The sequence below is a fragment of the Phascolarctos cinereus genome, unplaced genomic scaffold (assembly GCF_003287225.1).
Source record: "Phascolarctos cinereus isolate Bilbo 61053 unplaced genomic scaffold, phaCin_HiC Scaffold_726;HRSCAF=1367, whole genome shotgun sequence".
Lineage (NCBI taxonomy): Eukaryota > Metazoa > Chordata > Mammalia > Diprotodontia > Phascolarctidae > Phascolarctos > Phascolarctos cinereus.
Window position 1 is genome coordinate 169,753,585 of NW_027556098.1, and position 13,225 is coordinate 169,766,809.

Below are 13,225 nucleotides of genomic sequence, written 5' to 3' on the forward strand. Positions count from 1 at the left end.
CTTAGAATTTAAAATACAAACTTTTATTCTGGCAATCAAGATGTCCACAACCTGACTTCAATTTACCTTTCCAGCATTTTACCCTCTTTCTCATCAGGGACCCCAGGTTCTAAGCATCAGGATTATTTGCCATTCTCTGATCTTGTCTTATTCTTTCCTACCTTTATTATCTTGGGAAGGAAAGAAGGAACAAATGAACAAACACATGAATGAAGGAAATAGCTATTTATCAATGGCCTTCTATGTACCAGACATTTTGCTAAGCACTTTGCAAATATTATTTCATTTGACCCTCACAATAACACTGAGAAGAATAACATTAGCATTGTTATCACTTTATAGTTGAGGAAAATGAGGCAAAGAGTGTGACTTGCCCAGGGTCACACAGCTTATAATTGCTCAAGGCTGGATTTGAACCCAGATCTTTCTGACTCCAGGCAAAATGCTCAATATATTATATACCACATTGTGCAGGCCAACCTCCATGGCTAGAAGGCATTTTCTCCACAGCTGCCTGTTGAAATTCTTATCTTTCTTCAAGGCTCACCTCAGCTGTCACCTTCTCAACGAAAGCTTTCCTCATACCCTTTGCTAGACATGATTTCTCTTTTCTTTCCTTTTTGATTTTTAGTGAGGCAATCAGAGTTAAGTGACTTGCCCAGAGTCACAGAGCCAGTAAGTGTCGAGTGTCTGAGGCAGGATTTTAATTCAGGTCCTCTGGACTCTAAGGCCAGAACTCTATCCACTATGCCATCGAGCTGCCCCCATGATTTTTCTTTTCAAGATGTCTGTTTATTAAGTTGTTATCTTCTAGGAATTTTCAGAATCTAGCAGATTTTATTTTAATTTCTGTATATGCCATCCCCCATTAGTAGATTGTAAACTCCCTGAGAATAGGGAAAATATATTGAGTTTTCTTGTATTAGTTTTTGTTTGGTTTGTTTTGTTCATTTTTAATCTTCTTGTTCTAACTGTGGCTATTGTGATTTTTCTGGTGTTATCCTTTCCATAATCTTCATTTGGGTGTCCTGCTAATCCCTATTTACTTAAGTAACTAGGAAAGCTGTCAAATTTGACTCAAGACTTAAGAAAGCTGTTGCTTTAGAACATATAGAGGATGAGGCAGAGCAAGACAATATGATGATGAAGTCAGAGTTGTAGAGATGGAAGGGATTTTAGAGGCCACTGAATCTAATCTCATTTTTCAATAAGGAAACTGAGGCACAAAGAGGTAAAGTGACTTGACTATGATCAAACTTTTAATAAGTATAGAGCCATAGTTCAAAGTCAGGTCCTCTGACTCCAAATACTATTATCCATCCCCAACCTACATGGGCTCATGGTGTATATTTGTGTGTGTGTTTCTTTTTTTAATACTCAGTATCATAGTGGCCTGTATAAATAAGACTTAAGTATTGTGGACTGCTGGGATATATAACAAATAATATAGAAGAGTAGGCATTCTTTCTGATCTTCCTGAATTCTCAAAATAAGAATTATACATGAAGTAAAATAATTGCTGCTTTCTTCATACTCCAATACACAAAGAAGATACAATAACATAACAACCTGATGAATAACACCAGATCACTAATCACTAATGGTCAGCTAGGTGATACAGTGCATAGAGTGCCAGTTCTGGAGTCAGGAAGACTTCTCTTCCTGAGTTCAAACCTAGCTTCAGATACTTACTAGCCATGTTACCCTGAGCAAGTCACTTAAACCTGTTTGCCTTAGTTTTCTCATGTGTAAAATGAGCTGGACAGGGAAATGGCAAATCACTTTAGCATCTTTGCCAAGAAAACCCCAAATGGGATCACAAAGAGTTGACTCAAAATGACTGAATAACAACTAATCACTAATCCCTAACTTGTTCTCTCAGCATCCCTCTACCCACCAGCCCCTGCATTCTAATAGGGAAACTCACATTTACCATTTGACCAACTGATCCACCTATTAGGTTGGTGGTCTCAGATTCACTCAAGGCTTTCCTTGCTCCTGCTGTACAATTGTCCAACACACCATCACCATCTTGAGGCAACAGGCAACAGAACACAACTCTGCCCATCCACCACCTCTGTCCCCTTGCTGAGGAGATCAAAGTATAGGAAAGAGGAAGTGTATTATGATTAGGGTGGCAGTGCTTTGTCCTATATAGCATTAATTAGTTAAAGAAATAAAGAACAGAGAGAGCAAGGACAAGGCACCAGCATGTGTGTAGGAATAAACAAAGCCTGAAGAAAGGGGACTGGAATCCAGCTAAAGCCAGTTCCATCCCTCCCAGAAGTCACTTGGGGTAGGAACTTAGGTCAGTGAAATTGGAATTTCCCAACACAAGGAAAGACTGAGGTAGCCTTGAGGACAGCCCTGGAGTATCCACTATCAAAAGAGTCAGAAAGTGAATGAGAGGGAAATGTGAGGAAACAAAGATTAAAATTGCAAAGATCTCAGAAAAAAAAAACTTAGTTAAAACTTTGAACAAAAGCAGATAAATCAACAGTGAAGGCATTAAAAGAGAAGGAAAAGATGGCTTCTAGGACATCTAAAGGATTCTAAATATTTCTGAATAAATATTATAAGAGAAAGAAAAATGGATCAATACCTGATAAGGCAGAAGACTGTGGATTCCCAAGAGAATATGAAACCACTACAAAATGTTCATAATTCAAGAAAGAAAGAAAGAAGAATCATGGAAGCAGAATTTATTCCTGTACAATAAAATAACAGAAAGAATAGAAAAACTCTAATCCACAGTGGTGAGTCTCACTAAAGAAACAAAAGAAAAAGCAATTGATTTGGAATGAAAATGCAGAGAAGTAAAGAACAGTCTGGAAGAAGAGAAACAAAAAATAATAACTCCAACACATGGCCTCCATATATGCAAAGTATATTGGTCTTGAAGATAGGCTGTATACAGATAATGTAAGTAAGATTCATAGCTTTCCCAGAAAAAAAAGACAATTCAAAAAACCTGAATACAGTAATGCAAGAAAAAATATTTTAAAACCTATTGCCCAGAACTTTCAAACACAGAAAACAGAATTCCAATCAAAAGAATTGACCGATAGTTCCCCCCCCAAAAAAAACCCTCTATTCTTCAAATGCCAAATGGTTAAATTTTACAATTCCAATGACAAATAATAGCTATGCATGTGACCAGGAGAAAGATTTTCACATATAAAAGAAAGGAATACAAAGAATATAAGACTTCTGAACCCACAAGGAATCACATGAGGGAAAGAAATAATATGTTCTGAAGTATAAAAGATCTCAAGGTGCCACCTAGGGTGATATACCTTGAAAACCTGAACCTAATCATCACTAAAAATTTTTGAGATTCAATTAAAAAAAATCATTTGAAATACCGATTTAAAAAACAAAAGACATAAGCAAGTCAATTGTTTTGAAAACATCCCAGTCATTAGAAACAGAAAAAAAGATAAATAAACACAGCAACAAGGAAAGCACAAGTAACAAAATTAATTATCCAGAAGAAAAGGGGAAAAAAAAGAAAGAGAACTATGGAGTTAAAAACAAAAAAAAAACAGAGCAACAAAAAAAATAATTCAAGAGTGATCATTGAGAGATTTCTTTGTTAAAGTAAGCGAAAAGGTAAGAATGAATGAGGAGAAAAGTGATAACAGAAGAGTAGGCCAGAAACAGCATGGATTAAACCCTCACAACATCCCAAATGCAGGTGAATGATTTTTGTGCTGAACTCCTTCCTAACAAGAAAAAAGAAAGAAGAGAAACTAGATTTAGTAGTAGTAGGGAATCCTACTAAAGATCACTCCAATGGAGGAAAATAAATACTCTTGGAGATGGGGACCTTACGATAAATATAATCTGCAAGGATTTGGTGTTTAGAGAAATCAATAACTCTGAGAAAGTTCTATGCCTCCATGGAAGGGAAGGGTAGGAAGAGAACAAGCATTTATTAAATGTCAAGGATATACTAGGCACTAGATCAAGTACTTTACAAATATGGACTTATTTGCTCTTCACAACAATCCTGTGAACTAGGTGCTGTTATTATCCTCATTTTACAGTTGATGAAACTGAGACAGAGGTTAAGTGACCTGCCAAACATCACAAAGCTAGGAAGTATCTAAGGCTGAATTTGAAATCAAGTCTTCCTGACTCTAGACCCAGAACTTAACTCCTTTTAACACGGAGCTCCACATGCAACATCCTGCCTCTGGAGAAGGGGAATCAGAGTTCCTAGGGGTACCATACTGGCAATAGGATGTGGACTCAGAAAGAATGTTTCACGGTAAATGAGGAAAAAAAATACTTTGATGAGAGAAGGGAGGGAGTGATGAACTTTGAAATCAGGGACACACACACAAAAAATTTCTACTATGAGGGAACACTTCTATACTCTATCTTCTAAAAGAACTGATACTTTCAAAGAGTTAGACAAAACTAAAAAAGTATGTGGAAGGTAAAGATCTTCAGGGTAACAATATATAAATTGTTTAGAAAAGGGAACTTAAAACGGTTATTTTAGAAGCTTTAGTTACATGAAGAAGACAGAAACTTTAGAAAGACTAAATAAGTGAAAGTGCCACTAATTTTTTTCCAAGTTTTTGTTTGTTTGTTTTTGTTTTGTTGCTTTTTGGTGAGGCAATTGGGGTTAAGTGACTTGCCCAGAGTTACACAGCTAGTATGTGTTATGTATCTGAGGCCAGATTTGAACTCAGGGCCTCCTGAATCCAGGGCTGGTACTCTATTCACTGCACCACCTAGCTTCCCCCACTAATTTTTTTAATAGAACTTTAGGATAGACACAAAAGGAAAAGAATTTGAAAAAGGTACAGAAAATGAAAAAAATAAAAATGAATGAAGGGAAGAAGAGTGATTGTACTTTTTTTCTTTAATGAGAAGAAAAAAGGAGAGAAGAAACAAGCAGATAAGAAGTAGAAAAATAAGTTAATAAGTTAAAACTCTAAATCTAGAGAAAGGAGTAAAAAACAGGAGACATGGTATGATTGAGCAAAAAGAAAAATAGTCTGAAGAAAGAGTTGCCTTAAAACAAATTAAGCAAAAATAACTAAAGCAAGAAAGTATAGTCTTTTAAAAGGGACATAAATAAAAATCATAATTCAGAAAATAAAACCAGGAAACCCAAGAAAAATGGAGAAAAACAAAAATCTCTCTCCATATTAAATAGTAATGGATTAAACAACCCAATAAAATAAAAGAGAATAAAAAGATTGGATTAAAATAAACAAAACTCCACAATTTCTTGCTTACAAGAAACATCTAAGAAAAAAAATAACATGAAATAAAAAATGAGGTGCTGGAATAGCATTTACTTTGCATCAGGTGAATCCAAAAAATAGGCATTATAATCATGCTATCAAGAAAAAATATCAAAACATAAAAAAAATTTAAAAACAAAACTACATTAATTCTGTTGAAACACAGGCACCAGAATTAAGGTTTTGTATTTCAAATGTCTTAGAATTTATATTTATAAGGAAAAATTTCCTAAATTACAAAAAGACATAGGGAGTAATACAAAAGTAGCAAGAAACTTCAATGTTTCTAGGTCAATATAGTATAAATCTAAAAGAAAGATAAAAGTGAAAGTAAAAAATAGAACAAATTTGGGGGAGAAATTAAAGACAAAAGACACATAGTGTCTTCCAAACATTGCTGCATTAGAATACATTTGTTTGTTCTGGAAGCCAAGATGGTGGAGCAAAAAGGTAGTCTCTCTCACTCTCCCCTATCAACCTCTGAAAACCCAGAAAATATCACCCCAGAAAAAAAAAAACCCTGGAACAGCTGAACTAGAAGAAAGATGGGGAGCAGAAGTGCAGCAGCCCAGAAAATGGGTCTCCCAGTGCCTCAGCAAAAATAAGGGAGGCAGAACTACAAGGGGCCCCAGACGGATAAGTACCCTGTGGCATTCATCTTAAAGGACCTGAAGAAAGCAACCTAAAGGCTTCCTAAAGCCCTGGCCTTGCTGGTTCTAGCCCAACACCAGGTGAACTGTCACAGACCTGAAGCCTCCAATTGTAAACCAGGAGGAAATCCTGAAGCCCAGGTGGTAGAGCAGGGAAACACCAACACCTGGACTTCCAAGTGCCTCCATAACAGCAGGGGAACCCATGGAGGTCCTCTAGGGAATACCATCAGGTGCCGTGGCACTCTACCACAAAGGAATCTCCCTGTGCATTAGCAGAAACGAGGGAGGCAGCACTGCAGGGGGCCCCAGGCAGATAAACACCCTGCAGCACCTATCTAAAAGGAGCTGAAGAAAGCCAAAGGAGAGGAAAAGCAGGCAACCTAGAATTGCCTGAAAGTTCCAGCCTTGCTGATTCCAGCCCAACACAAGGTAAGCTGCCAGAACCCTACAGCCTCCAATTACCAACATAAGAGGCCCCAGCACACAAAGCCAGTGACCAAGACCTAGGCTCCCAACACAAGAAGCTTGGGTCAGTGCCCTCTGTTTCCCAGCAGGAGAGCTCAATTTCTTTAAAGGCCAGGGAATAAAGAGACACCATGAGTAGAAAGAAACGTACCATAGATCCATATTATGAGAAGAGTGAAGATCAAGACAGAAATTCTGAAGAGGACAACATTGTCAACAAACCCACATCTGCAACATCAAAAGGGAATATGAACTGGCCTGGAGCCCAAAAAGCCTTCCTAGAAGAGCTCAAGAAGGATTTTAATAGTCAAATGAGAGAGGTAGAAGAGTCCTTAAAAAATACGATTGGCCAATTGGAAAACAAGTATACTGAAGAAAACAAGTCCCTAAAAAACACAATTAACCAAATGAAGAAGGAAGGACAAAAAGTAACAGAAGATTACACTGAAGAAAACAAGTCCCCCCCAAAAACATAATTGGCAAATTGAAGAAGGAAGTACAAAAACTAACAGAAGAAAACAATCTGTTATAAACTAGAATTGGACAAATGGAAACTAATGACTCTATGAGAGAGCAAGAATCAGTCAAACAGAAACAAAAAAAATGAAAAAATGGATGAAAAAAATACTTCATCGGTAAAACAACCGACTTGGAAAAAAGCCATTCAGGAGACACAACTTAAAAATTATTGGACTACAACAAAATCATGATGAAAAAAGAGTCTGGACAGTATCTTTCAGGAAATCATAAAGGAAAACTGCCCTGAAGTCCTAGAACCAGAAGGTAAAATAACCATGGAAAGAATATACTGCTCACCACCTGAAAGAGATCCCAAGTTGACAATGACAAGGAATATAACAACAAAATTCCAAAATTACCAGATGAAAGAGAAGGTGCTGCAAGCAGCCAGAAAGAAACAATTTAAATATTATGGAACCACAGTCAGGATTACACAGGACCTTGCAGCTTCCACCTTAAAAGACTTCAATGATGGAACATGATATTCCTTAAGGCAAAGGAGCTTGAATTGCAGCCAAGGATCAACCACACAGCAAAAATGAGCATCATTTTTCAAGGGGGAAGATGGATATTCAACAAAATAGGGGACTTCCAAACCTTCCTGATAAAATGACCAGAGCTCAACAAAAAATTTGACCTTCAAGTACAGGACTCAAGAAAGACATAAAAAGGTAAATGGGACAGAAAGATACAATATGTTGTTAATAAGGGTGGACTGTTTACATCCCTACAAGGGAATATGACACTTGCAACTCTTGAGAACTGTATTGTTATAACACCATGTTAAAGAAGTATACATAAAGAGGGTGGATATTAGTTGACTTTGATGTTATGATAAAATCTAATCAAGTGGGTTAAATGGATCCAAATAAGTGGATTAATCTGATCTTAGAAAATGTACTGAGAAAGGAGGAGGTAGTCAAGGGTAAATTACATTACAGGAAAAGACAAAAAATCCTATTACAGCAGAGGGAAAGAAGGGAGGGGGGTGAGCATTGTTTGAACCTTACTGTCATGAGATTTGGCTCAAGAAGGGAATAACACAATCAGTTAGGTATAGAAATCTAACTTGCCCTATAGGCAGTAGGAGGGAAAAGGGGAAAGAAAAGGGAGGGAACAAGCAGTAAGGGTAAAGGGGAAGGAAAGGGAAAGGGATAATGGAACGGAGGAGGGACTGAAGGAGGCAGTGGTCAAAAACAAAACACTAGTGAGGGAGGGAAAGGAGAAAGGAGATAGAAAAGCATAAACAGGGGGGGAAAGGGATGGAGAAAAAGACACAATAATTATAACTGTGAATGTGAATGTGATGAACTCTCCCATAAAACGGAAGTGGATAGCATAATGGATTAAAAACCATAACCCTACAATATCTTGTTTACAGGAAACACATTTGAAAAAGAGTGACACATACAGGGTAAAAGTAAAAGGCTGGAGCAGAAAATATACTTTACCTGAAGTAAAAAAAAAAAGCAGGGGTAGGAATCCTGATCTCAGACAAAGCAAGAGTAAAAATAGATCTAATCAAAAGAGATAAGGAAGGAAACTACATCCTGCTAAAAGGCACCATAGACAATGAAGTAATATCATTACTAAATATATATGCACCAAATGGTATAGCATCCAAATTCTTAGAGGAGAAGTTCAGGAACTTACAGGAAGAAATAGACAGCAAATCTCCCTGTCTCTGTACTAGATAAATATAACCATAAAATAAACAAGAAAGAAGTTAAAGAGGTGAATAGAACATTAGAAAAGTGAGGTATGATAGACCTTTGGAGAAAACTGAATGGGGATTGAAAGGAATATACTTTTTTCTCAGCAAAACGTGAACAGGTACTAGGGCATAAAACCCTCGCAATCCAATGCAGAAAGGCAGAAATATTAAATGCATCCTTTTCAGATCATGATGCAATAAAAAGTTATATGGAATAAGGGGCCATGGAAAGATAAACTAAAAAATAATTGGAAACTAAATAATCTAATCCTAAAAAATGATTGGGTCAAACAACAAATCATAGAAACAATCAATAATTTCATTCAAGAGAATGACAATAATGAGACAACATACCAAAACTTATGGGATGCAGCGAAAGCAGTTCTTAGGGGAAGTTTTATATCTCTAAATGATTACATAAATAAAATAGAAAAAGAGGAGCTCAATGAATTGGACACACAACTAAAAAACTAGAAAAAAAACAAATTGAAAATCCTCAATTAAACACCAAATTTGAAATATTGAAAACCAAAGGAAAAATTAATAAAATTGAAATTAAGAAAACTATTGAACTAATAAATAAAACTAAGAGCTGGTTTTATGAAAAAAACCAATAAAATAGATAAACCTTTGGTTAATTTAATTAAAAAAAAGAAAGAAGAAAACCAAATTACTAGTATCAAGAATGAAAAGGGTGAAGCTACCACCAAGGAAGAGGAAATTAAAACAATAATTAGGAATTATTTTGCCCAACTATATGCCAACAAATTTGACAATCTTAGTGAAATGGATACATATTTGCAAAAATATAAATTGCCCAGATTAACAGAAAAGGAAGTAAAATACTTAAATAACCCCATCTCAGAAAAAGAAATTGAACAAGCCATTGAACTCCCTAGGAAAAAGTCTCCAGGGCCAGATGGATTTACATATGAATTCTATCAAACCTTTAAAGAACAATTAATTCCAATACTATATGGTCTATTTGGGAAAATATGTGAAGAAGGAGTCTTACCAAATTCTTTTTATGATACAAATATGGTGTTGATACATAAACCAGGAAGAGTCAAGACAGAGAAAGAAAATAATAGACCAATTTCTCTAATGAATATAAATGCAAAAATTTTAAACAAAATACTCGCAAATACATTGCAGCAACTTATCACAAGAATAACACACTGTGACTGGGTAGGATTTATACCAGGAATGCAGGGTTGGTTCAATATTAGGTAAACTATCAGCATAATTGAGCATATCAACACCAAAACCAACAAAAACCATATGCTCATCTCAATACATGCAGAAAAAGCTTTTGATAAAATACAACTCTCGTTCCTACTAAAAACGTTAGAAAGCATAGGTATAAATGGAGTCTTCCTTAAAATAACAAATAGCATCTATCTAAAACCTTCAGCAAGCATTATATGTAATGAGGATGGGCAAGAAGCATTTCCAATAAGATCGGGGGTGAAACAAGGATGTCCATTATCACCACTGTTATTCAATATTATACTGGAAACATTAGCTTTAGCAATAAGAGAACAAAAAGAAATTGAAGGTATTAGAATGGGCAAAGAAGAAACAAAGCTATCATTCTTGGCAGATGACATGATGATATACTTAGAGAATCCTAGAGAATCAAGTAAAAAACTACTTGAAATAATAAACAACTTTAGCAAAGTTGCGGCTATAAAATAAACCCATAAATCATCAGCATTTCTATATATTACCAACAAAGCCCAACAGCAAGAGATAGAAAGAGAAATTCCATTTAAACTTACTGTAGACATTATAAAATATTTAGGAATTTGCCTACCGAAACAAACCCAGGAACTCTATGAACACAATTACAAAACACTTTTCACACAAATAAAATCAGACCTAAATAATTGGAAAAACATCAGTGGCTCATGGGTAGGCTGAGCTAATATAATAAAAATGACAATCCTACCTAAGCTAATTTTTTTAATCGGTGCCATACCAATCAAACTACCAAAAAAATTATTTTACAGAGTTAGAAAAAATAATACAAGATTCATTTGGAAAAAAAAGGTCCAGAATATCAAAGGAATAATGAAAAGAAATGCAGGGGAAGGTGGCCTAGCAATTCCAGATCTTAAATTGTATTATAAAGCAGCAATCATCAAAACTGCTTGGTACTGGCTAAGAAATAGAGTGGTGGATCAGTGGAATAGGTTAAATATGCAAGACATAGTAGGTAATGACTATAGTAATCTATTATTTGATAAACCCAAAGACTCCAGCTTCTGGAATAAGGACCGACTCTTTGAAAAAAACTGGTGGGAAAACTGTAAAAGAGTATAGCAGAAACTAGGTATAGACCCAAATCTCACACCATATACCAAAATAAAGTCAAAATGGGTTCATGACTTAAATATAAAGGCTGATACTGTAAGCAAACTGGGAGAACAACGAATAGTTTACTTATCAGATCTATGGAGAAAAGAAAAATTCATGACCAAATAGGAGATAGAGAACATTATGAACACCAAAATGGACAACTTTGATTATATTAAATTGAAAAGTTTTTGCACAAACAAAGCCAACGCAACTAAAATTAGAAAGAAGGTAAAAAATTGGGGTAGAATTTTTACAACCAGTGTCTCTGATAAGGGCCCTATCTAAAATATATAGAGAATTAAGGCAAACCTATAAGAATACAAGCCATTCCCCAATTGATAAATGGTCAAAGGATATGAACAGGCAGTTCTCAGATGAAGAAATTAAAGCCATCTATAGTCATATGAAAAAATGCTCTCAATCATTATTGACTAGAGAAATGCAAATCAAAACAACTCTGAAGTACCACATCACACCTGTCAGATTGGCCAACATGACAAAACAGGAAAATGATAAATGTTGGAGAAGATGTGGGAAAATTGGAACACTAATGCATGGCTGGTGGAGTTCTGAAATGATCCAACCATTTTGGAGAACAATTTGGAACTATGCCCAAAGGGCTACAAAAATGTGCATACCCTTTGATCCAGCAATAGCACTTCTCGGGCTATATCCCAAAGAGATCAAACAAATGGGAAAAAGGACCCACATGTATGTCGTTTATGAATGTAATGGAATACTATTTTACTATAAGAAATGATGAACAGGATGACTTCAGAAAAACCTGGAAAGACCTGTATGGTCTCATGCAAAGTGAAATAAGCAGAACCAAGAGAACTTTGTACACAATAACAGCCACGTTGTGCAATGACTAATATTGATAAACTGAACCCTTCTCAGCAATACAAGAATCTAAGACTTCCCCAGAGGCCTCGTGGTGGAAAATGCTATTCACATCCAAAGAAAGAACTATGGAAGCTGAATCGCTATCATTTTTTTTCTCTTCTGTTGAGTTTTGGTTCCTCTTTCTACTGGTTCCTCCTATTGGTTTTAATTTTTACTTACAGCTTCACTAATGTGAAAATATATTTAATAGGAATGTAATTGTATAATCTATATGAGATTGTGTGCCGACTTGGGGAGGGGGGTGGGGAGGAAGGGGGAGGAAATTTTGAAACTCAAAAGCATATGGAAGGGATTGTTGATCAATCAAAATAAATTAATAGAATTTTTAAAAAGAGAGAATATATTCATTTGTGTTTGCATATGTGCATATACAAACACACACATGTACACACATATACAGAGACAGATCTTAATATTAAATGGAACTTTACAAAAATTTATTAGGTCATAGATATACTACAAATAAAGGGTAAAAGGTAGAAATAATAAATACTTCCTTTATAGATCACAATACAATAAAAATAGTTTTCAGTTCAGAGATCATAAACAAAAGAAACTAGTGGTTTTCATCAATTCCCCCCAGGAGAATCACTAGCCTATAGAATTTTGGAACCAGAGGTTCCCTGCTTCAGTTGAAACTCCTCACTCCCAAAGAGGTAATGACTTTAGGCTCAACCAGCATACATCAGAGGCAGAATTTTATAAAATCACAGAATTTGAGTGTTTGAAGAGCCATCAGTGTCTACCTAGTCCAACCCATTCAAAATAAATCACTACTTAAGCATATATGACTAGCCAATTTCAAACATATGCTTTAATATTTCCATAAGGAGAAGTCCATCATTTCTCAAGGCATCCCATTGCAAACATTTGGACAACTCTCATTGTTAGAACTTTTTCCCCTGCCATTAAGCATAAATTGGTTTCTTTACAATTTCCACCTATTACTCTTGTTTTTCCCCCACTTTGGGGTCAAAAATAATAAGGATAATCCCTCACATATGACAATATTTCAAATACTTGAGAACCGTTATGATTTGGAAGGAAGTTAGCAGAACTGGGAGAAGAACCTAAACAATGACTGCAACAACTATGTGAAGGGAACCACCTTAAAAAACCATCAGAATCTAACCAATCATGACTTAAAAAGCAGAGACCAATCATGACTTCTAAAGACTAAGAATGGATAAACCCAAAGGCTTGAGCTTCTGGGGTAAGAGCCAACTGTTTAACAAAAACTCCTGGGAAAACTAGAAAATAGTATGGCAGAGACTAGGCATAAACCCACATCTTATAAAATGGGTACACAATTTAGATATAAAGGCTGCTACTATAAGTAAACT